This window comes from Cibotium barometz, chromosome 36, assembly GCF_041138505.1.
Source record: "Cibotium barometz isolate CiBa-2024 chromosome 36, ASM4113850v1, whole genome shotgun sequence".
Lineage (NCBI taxonomy): Eukaryota > Viridiplantae > Streptophyta > Polypodiopsida > Cyatheales > Cibotiaceae > Cibotium > Cibotium barometz.
Window position 1 is genome coordinate 19,520,113 of NC_141081.1, and position 8,295 is coordinate 19,528,407.

Genomic DNA, 8,295 nt, shown 5'->3' on the forward strand with positions numbered 1-8,295 from the left:
ACTCTTGTATCTCTTCTTCAACTAGTGGAGCAATATTTCTAAGCAGCAAGTGCCCTTTCTCACGTCTAGCACGATTCAAATGTACAATGGTCTTAAGTGTTTCCCCTATTTTGGAAGGGGGGAACCTTATAGTCACTATCCCACACAAGGTCAGAATGGGCATGTGTGCTATATGTGCAAGGTTGAAGACAAGAAGAAAGGTAACATCAAGTCCTGAAGAGGAGAATATGATCAAAGTTGCTCTAAAAACTCATAGACAACAGTAATCTAATGAAAGAAAGTTATGGATCAAAGTAGAAATCGTTTCAAAAGTTCAGAGAAATACCTAGGATTCATTATTGATGGAATGGATTTAAAAAATCATGTTCGCCTCACTTCTCAAGGCTACCCAAGGACATCACCGATGATATATTGTTATAGATGCATTTGGTTAGGTGCTTAGTGTACAATGGTCAAGTCCACCCAAAAGTTTTCTTCACTCATCCAAATATTCATAATGATCCAAACTTGACCGTCACTATTATACATTATGCCATTTCTAAATGGGAAGGATCATTGCCAAAAATTCTATACTTGCAACTCGACAAAACAATAAGGGAGAACAAAAATAAAACAGTTCTTGGCTATCTAAGCATGCTTGTCTCCAACGGGATTTTTCAAAAGATGAAAGTTAATTTTCTCCTAGTTGGTCACACTCAAGATCACATTGATCAAGTGTTCAACACATTCTCCAAAAAATTGTCACGTCATAATGCTTTTAGTTTGCCTGCTATGATGGAACTTGTTGCACAAGCCTACACACCAAAGCTTGTCATACGGTTAATCCCGTTTTTGATTAACAAATATAATCCTCCATTTGAGGAAATTAATAAGTGTCATGCAAAGGCACTATAAAAGTTGTACATGAGAGATATTGGCCACCTGAGGCCTTAGTTAAGTAAGTTTTGGGTACCCAACTGTGAATAAGGGCCAATTATAAATAAGGCATTTTCTCATAATGAATGGACACAATCCCCCTTTATGCTATGAGAGTTCTTGCTTTTGTCTTGAGAAAGAGATTAAGAGAGAGGATTCTAGCACTTGTGCCTTCGCTATACTTGCATGTTGTATGCTTGTATTGAGGAGTGAGAGAGAGAGTGATTGCCTTTTGTGTGGTGGTGTGATTTGATTTTTAGAAGACCACGCTCCCCCTGCGGGGGATAGGACTAGATCTTACCTACAAATCATATCCTTGAATCTTTTCATGGTCAAGGTATCGATGAGTAGGGGAAGGGGGGAACCTTACAGTCACTACCCCACGCAAGGTCAAAATGGGCATGTGTGCTATATGTGCAAGGTTGAAGACAAGAAAAAAGGTAACATCAAGTCCTGAAGAGGAGAATATGATCAAAGTTACTCTAAACACTCATAAGCAAGAGCAAGCTAATGAAAGAAAGTTATGGATCATAGTAAAAAGTTATGGATCATAGGATAAAGTTTTTCAAAAGTCCAGAGAAATACCTAGGGTTACTTATTAATGGAATGGATTTAAAAAAATCATGTTTGCCTCACTTCTCAAGGCTACCCAAGGACACCACCGATGATACATTGCTATAGATGCATTTGGTTAGGTGCTTAGTGTACAATGGTCAAGTCCACCCAAAAGTTTTCTTCACTCATCCAAATATTCATAATGATCCAAACTTGACCGTCACTATTATACATCATGCCATTTCTACATGGGAAGGATCATTGCCAAAAATTCTATACTTGCAACTTGAATACACAGCAAGGGAGAACAAAAATAAAATAGTTCTTGGCTATCTAAGCATGCTTGTCTCAATGGGATTTTTCAAAAGGTGAAAGTTAATTTTCTACTAGTTGGTCACACTCATGATCACATTGATCATGAGTTGGTCACATTGATCAAATGTTCAACACATTCTCCAAAAAATTATCGCGTCATAATGCTTTTAGTTTGCTTGCTATGATGGAACTTGTTGCACAAGCCTACACACCAAAGCTTGTCATACTGATAATCCCATTTTGGATTAACAAATATAATCCTCCATTTGAGGAAATTAATAAGTGTCATGCAAAGGCACTATAAAAGTTATACATTATGAGATATTGGCTACCCAAGGCCTCAGTTAAGTCAATTTTGGACTCCTAAGTGTGAATAAGGACCAATTCTATATAAGGCATTTCCTCATAATGAATGGACACAATCCCCCTTTGTGCTATGAGAGTTCTTGCTTTTGTCTTAAGAGAGAGATTGAGAGAGAGGATTCTAGCACTTGTTCCTTCTCTATACTTGTATGTTGTATGCTTGTATTGAGGAGTGAGAGAGTGATCGCCTTGTGTGGTGGTGTGAACGACTCTACGGTGAACAGTGTGGAGGTGGAGCTTGTAGGATTGGAGCTTCTCAAGTTAGCTTGGAGACTTCAAGGGACACAAGTTTAAAGCATTGGTAAGTGCGCCCTACGATAGTATTGTTCTATTGAAGAATGCTAGGAAGTATATGATAGATTGAAGCAAGCGCTAGCTAGCGCACCAATTCTAAGACCACCTAATTGGGACCTTATATTTCATGTGCACATTAATGCATTGAACTTTGCTATTGGATGCATATTGGCACAGTCTGCTTCACTAGTCGCTAATTGAATGATGCAGAGGTGAATTATACCACCACAGAACGAGAAGGGTTGGCCATGGTTTATGTAGTCAAGAAGCATCAACATTACCTATTGGCCAACAAATTTGTGTTCTTTGTAGACCATCAAGCCTTATTATACTTGGTGAACAAGCCTTGCACCACGGGAAGAATCACATGCTAGTTGTTATTACTATTGGAATTTGACTTCACGGCGGTTATGGTGAGAAAGGGAACACATCATGTGTGTTGGCCAATCATATGTCGAGAATTCCAAATGGGAAACCGATAACTGGTGTTGATGATGACCTCCTTGATGCTTGTTCGTTCAAATTGGACATGGTGCCCGAATGGAGCGAGGAAATGATCCTGGGAAGATCTTGGATTTGCGCCAGTAATTGTAATACCTAATTGGAAAAGAGGACGGCACAGTTGAACAAGGAAAACATCATCATTTTCGTGCCTCTGTGGAGCTCGATATACATAGGGAAGCAAGCCATGATTGAGGATATGAAAACACCAAGCACGGTAACAGGCAGCTCACGTACCAGAGAAGGCATCAACCCCGCAATCCAAATGCAAAAAATAGCCAAGGTCACAAGGTACTTAACAGTGGATGCCTAAGGGTCAACTTGGAAACCAGCTATACAAAGATGAGAAGGGTGTCAACTTGGAAACCAGCTATACAAAGATGAGAAGGGTGTCAATAAGGAATCAAGGAACAAAGTTCAAAGCCCAGACAAGGAACAGAGTTGGTCTTCAAGTGTAAGCTGGTAGTATTCCAAACAAAACAGAACTCCACAAAGCCCTCGTAAGCAATGGGTTCGAAAGAAATTGCTAGTGGCACAAGGCTATTACCAGGGCAATACAACACTATGGGTACCCAAATTCCACCCAAAGGCCATTGCTACAAATACCTAAAAATACAAAGAAAAGGGCAATAAAGGCATTCAGAACCAACTCCCAACTCAAACAAATGCTAGGAATGCATACACGTTGGTGTGGGAGGAAGAAACCAATCCAACAAGATGGGCTAAATATAACAAAACCGCTACCTGTAACCACCACGATCGAGGAGATGGACAAGGTTATTGAAAAGAAGAAAAAGAAGTTGCAACAAGTGCACCAATACAAATCCCAATCCACAAGACTTAGTAGAAACACTCTTCTTGGATAGAGAGAAGGATCAAGCACTCTCACACGGAGTTAAAACGCTTGCAACAACAACTACCCAGAAGTGCCAAAGTACTCTTCTTGGATGGAGAGAAGGATTAAACACTCTCACACAGAGTTAAAACGCCTGCAAACAACAACTGCCCAGAAGTGCCAAAGTACCACCTTGGTTTCCATGGCAATAAATAGATAAAGGTACCATTACTAAAAAATGGATACAAGGTAAAAATGGGTATCATTCACTTCATCAAATCCTTGAATGCATGATTGAGTGTCTGAGCATGAAAGGAACGTAGGGTATCAATTTTGCACACACTTGGCACAAAATAGTTCATGCCGTGAACTGATACAAAAAGGTTCACGTTGTGAACTAGTCCTAAAAGGTTCATGTCGTGAAATGGTCCTAAAAGGTTCATGCCATGAACTGGTCCTCAAGGGTTCACACCATGAAATGGTCACATTTTCTCAACCAATCATGGGAAGCCACATGGCATTCTTCATTAAGGCAGCTGCCCAGTCCGACGGTTGTGCCATAAAATCAAATTTTCTTTCCTTTTTCATGAATTTTGTAATCGTCGTCCTTCATCATCGTGTGCGCTACTCTTCACGAGCTTGGATCTCATTGATTTCGGTTTTTGTTTATCTGCCTGCCTACAAAATTGACATATCTGTGTTTGAGGTGGGAGCTTGTACCTTGCCCTTGCATCACAATAATGACCCCATCAGCGTCTAAGTCAGCGTCTAAGTCGGGGTTCCCACTAAAGACATATGCACCATGGCTACTCCTCATAATGGGGATCCTAACAAATGTGCATTATACATCAAAGTGAGATACATGCTGAGAGGCGGGCATTGAGTGTATACTAACATTTGTTATGCCTATAGGTACAATGGAAGAGGAAATGATACTAGGAAGGTCTTGGATTTCATTTCTTTTCTTCTTGAGCATAAGTTGCATGATTGAAAGTGGTGGATTGAATAACCATGAATGATTGCTCCCCGTGTTCATCAATCACGTTCATTATCATTCATCTCACAAACCCCGCACTCTATTGGTGAATCACATTATGCATTCACAAAAACTACATTCACAAATTCACTCTTCAAAAACAAGGTAGAAAACCTGTAATTTCACGGCCAAAAAACCTGCACTTTCATCATGGGTTTAAACTGTTTCACCGGATTACCTTTCAGTTTCATGGGATAACCCTTCAACCAAAAAACTTGCACTTTCACGAGTTTAAACTGTATCACGAGATTACCTTTCTACGAGTTTAAACTGTTTCACATAGGATAACCCTTCACAACAACCAAAAAACTTGCACTTTCACGGAGATAGCATTTCATGGGAATACCTCTCACAGGTTTAGGCCATTTCATGGGATAACCTTTCAAGGCCTAAAAACCTACACTTTCATGGGTTTAGGCCATTTCACGAAAACACCTTTAACGGCGTAAAAACCTACACTTTCATGGTGTTTACCCACCTCACGGGTCTTGGATCATCTCGTCATGTTCACCTTTTCAATTTAAGTTCATACCTCCTTGAGTGCTCACACCATTAACACAGTTCCCACATCAAATTTAACCTTGACACTTTTCAAAAAAAAAAAAAGAAAGAAAGAAATAAAGAAGGAGAAGAAGAACAAGGCATGGCACATGCCCTGTTAATGGTCTGACCTTCTTCTCAATGTTACAGATGTCAACCTTAGCTACATTTGACCTGGAATTCGAAGAGACTCTAACAGTGACACAAGCCAGTGCAACAGGATACCTAGTTAGCAGAAAGAGAAGACCCACACACGGGGCCCAAAATTGAGCTACCTAAGGGTTAGTATGCCCAGGTGTTCCATGGTGCAATCATCAGCAAAGAACTCCACATTGTGCATGGAAAGGTAGCTCTACAGTACTGAAGTCCTGAGTGCTTACAGATTTTGGAGGATACTGAAGTCAAGGAAAAACTAAGTGATACTCAACCAATGAGGAAGATGCTTCCGTAAAAACGGAGAAATTCGGCATTTTAAAGCAAGAATTCAAGTAAATAGAGTAAAATTATGCTCAAAATGCATCTTAAATAACATTTACTCAACTTAAAATAATAATAAAATAATACTACCGAATCTTTTCACGTAAGCTAAAAGATAGTGGTAGTTAATGATAGAGAATCTCTAAGTTTCTCCCCAAAACTAGCTCTGATCTTCTTCGTCTCCAACATAATCGTTCTTTCTTTTTCTAAGTCTCCTCCAAATTAATCTCTCATCTTCTTCTTCTGTGTGTCTTTTGCTACACAAAATGGCAACCTGTAGAAAGCCTCGTACTAGCATTTTAGCTATTACTATATTCAATAGTTATAATATGGACGATGGGACATGGATACCATCTACAATTGCAATCGGGAGCTGGGTACTTTTACAGAGAAGGAAGAGAAAGAGGAGAAATGCTAATGAATTTGTGGAGCCATTCAAGGGACAAGTTAAAGAGTTCAAGGTATGTGAATCTAGCAAGTGTGTGACAAAGGTACTAATACAACATGTTTTCCAGCATGTAGACATGAGGGTGAAAAAATTTCCTCCTGGTCTTCCACCACGATATCGTCCCAACTATGAGTAGTATCTCAGTCAAAGCTTCTTTTGTTTTAAAAGTGTTTAATTGTTATTATTATGCAATTGTTTATCCATTCATTCTGTCTGATTGTTGTTTAAAAATATCTAATCTTTTGGTTTTATGCAAATATTTATCCATCTAATAAGATAGACTAGCAACCAGTGGAGAGTATAAGTGGGATTTTTTATGCTTTCCATGCATATGTAGGAGAACAAATTTACAAAGAAAGAACTCATAGAGATCTTGTAGACCATGGCATATTTTTCTATGATATGCAGTACTTTAAACCAAACATGTCTTCTGGATGGGGTCGTTTGACTCCATTACCCCTCCCATTATTTGAAAGCAAAGATTGGCCATTGCCAACTTCACAAGCTACTGAAAGTTATAGGATTAGGTTGTGTCATGACATACAGAAGTCTCTTAAGGCATCTGTGCAACAAAGAATGTCAAGCTTACTATTTTTATGCCTATCGAAGTGTTTGTTGACTTTTTCTTTGATGAAAAAATAAGAAATACTTCAACAATGTTTATTTGCAAGTCAAGTAAGGCATTGGACTTTTTGGACAATGGTTGGAACAGGAGAAAGACAAAAGGCATCATTTTTGTTTTGGAGAAGAAGTCAATAGTTTACAAGTACATTATTGACTCTCAAAACTTCATTGTTGCAACTTTTCACTACACCAGATATCATTATATTAATGACAACCTTGTTCCATTAGATCAAGATTTGGAGTCAGATCTCGAGAATACGCCTCTAGTAATGGAGATATATTTGGAAGGGCAATTGCTTACAATGCTAAACACACTATCTAAAACATCTCTTTTTCAAATTAGAAAAGACCTTACATACGAGGAGATTGAACAATTGCCAAAAGATTATACATTTACAAAGGATACTAAAAAGGTAAACCATTTACATTCACCATTTAGTATGCCATGCAGAACATTATTAAGATACCACTAACAAAACCCTTTTTTTATAGGTGCCAAGGTGAAAAGAGAAAATGACTTTCTGCAAAGAATCTGTCTCTCATACTATTCACTTAATTAGTCGTTGAATGACAACAATCAAAACATTGTAACTCCAAAAGCAATTAAATATACGAAAGATTTTTTTCTTACAAAACAATGTCAGGTCTCTTACAAAATTAATGTTAATGTTACAAATTTAAATAAAAGTCTAATGATGTTGACGTCGATCTCAAAAGACTCTGGGGGGCACGGAAGTGATGCCGTGATTGAGAACTCGACTGTGCTTTGGGACTGAAGGCGGCCTTCGATTTTGCTCCTCTTGTAGTCTTCCCATTTCTTCCCACAGTCTTTCTTCTCTTTCCCTCTTCGCCTGCATCTCGACCTGCCTCCTGGATTCCACCCATTCATCCACCTCAGCTTGTAGCTTGTCACATAATCATTGAGGGCAGCCACATGTGCTTCGACTTCTCTTTGCAGCTCCTCGTCTCACTGACGTACTCTCTCTGCAGCTTCCCTTGGAAATTCGTCTGCCCTCCTGATCTCTTCTTCTATACGATCATCGACCCAACCAAAATAATTCTTTGTACAGATTTGCTCTTGAATTGTTTTACGTGTAAGGGAGCATATTTGTTCAGAATTATTTCCTATACACAGAGAAAAGCTTTGTTAGGGACATTATAGCTACGTTAGATTATGCAAGTCTACGTTACAAACATCACTTACATCAGGAATATGAAAAATTTTCTTTATTAAAAGATAGGCATTTAGGGCCGTCCTCTATCCACAACTGACATCTCTAGGTTGGATTGGCACTCTTATCCTGCGATATGTCATGTTTTGTACAAGGTTCAACTCCATTAAGAGATGTTTTAATGCATATATAAATTTTTGAGCACATTTGAGGTTGAAAA

At 38.8% G+C, this 8,295-nt stretch overlaps 1 pseudogene; it reads left to right on the forward strand.

Annotated features, from left to right (window-relative positions):
* Positions 1 to 6,160: 6,160 nt before the first annotated feature.
* Positions 6,161 to 7,470, forward strand: LOC147617579 (uncharacterized; annotated as a pseudogene).
* Positions 7,471 to 8,295: the final 825 nt, after the last annotated feature.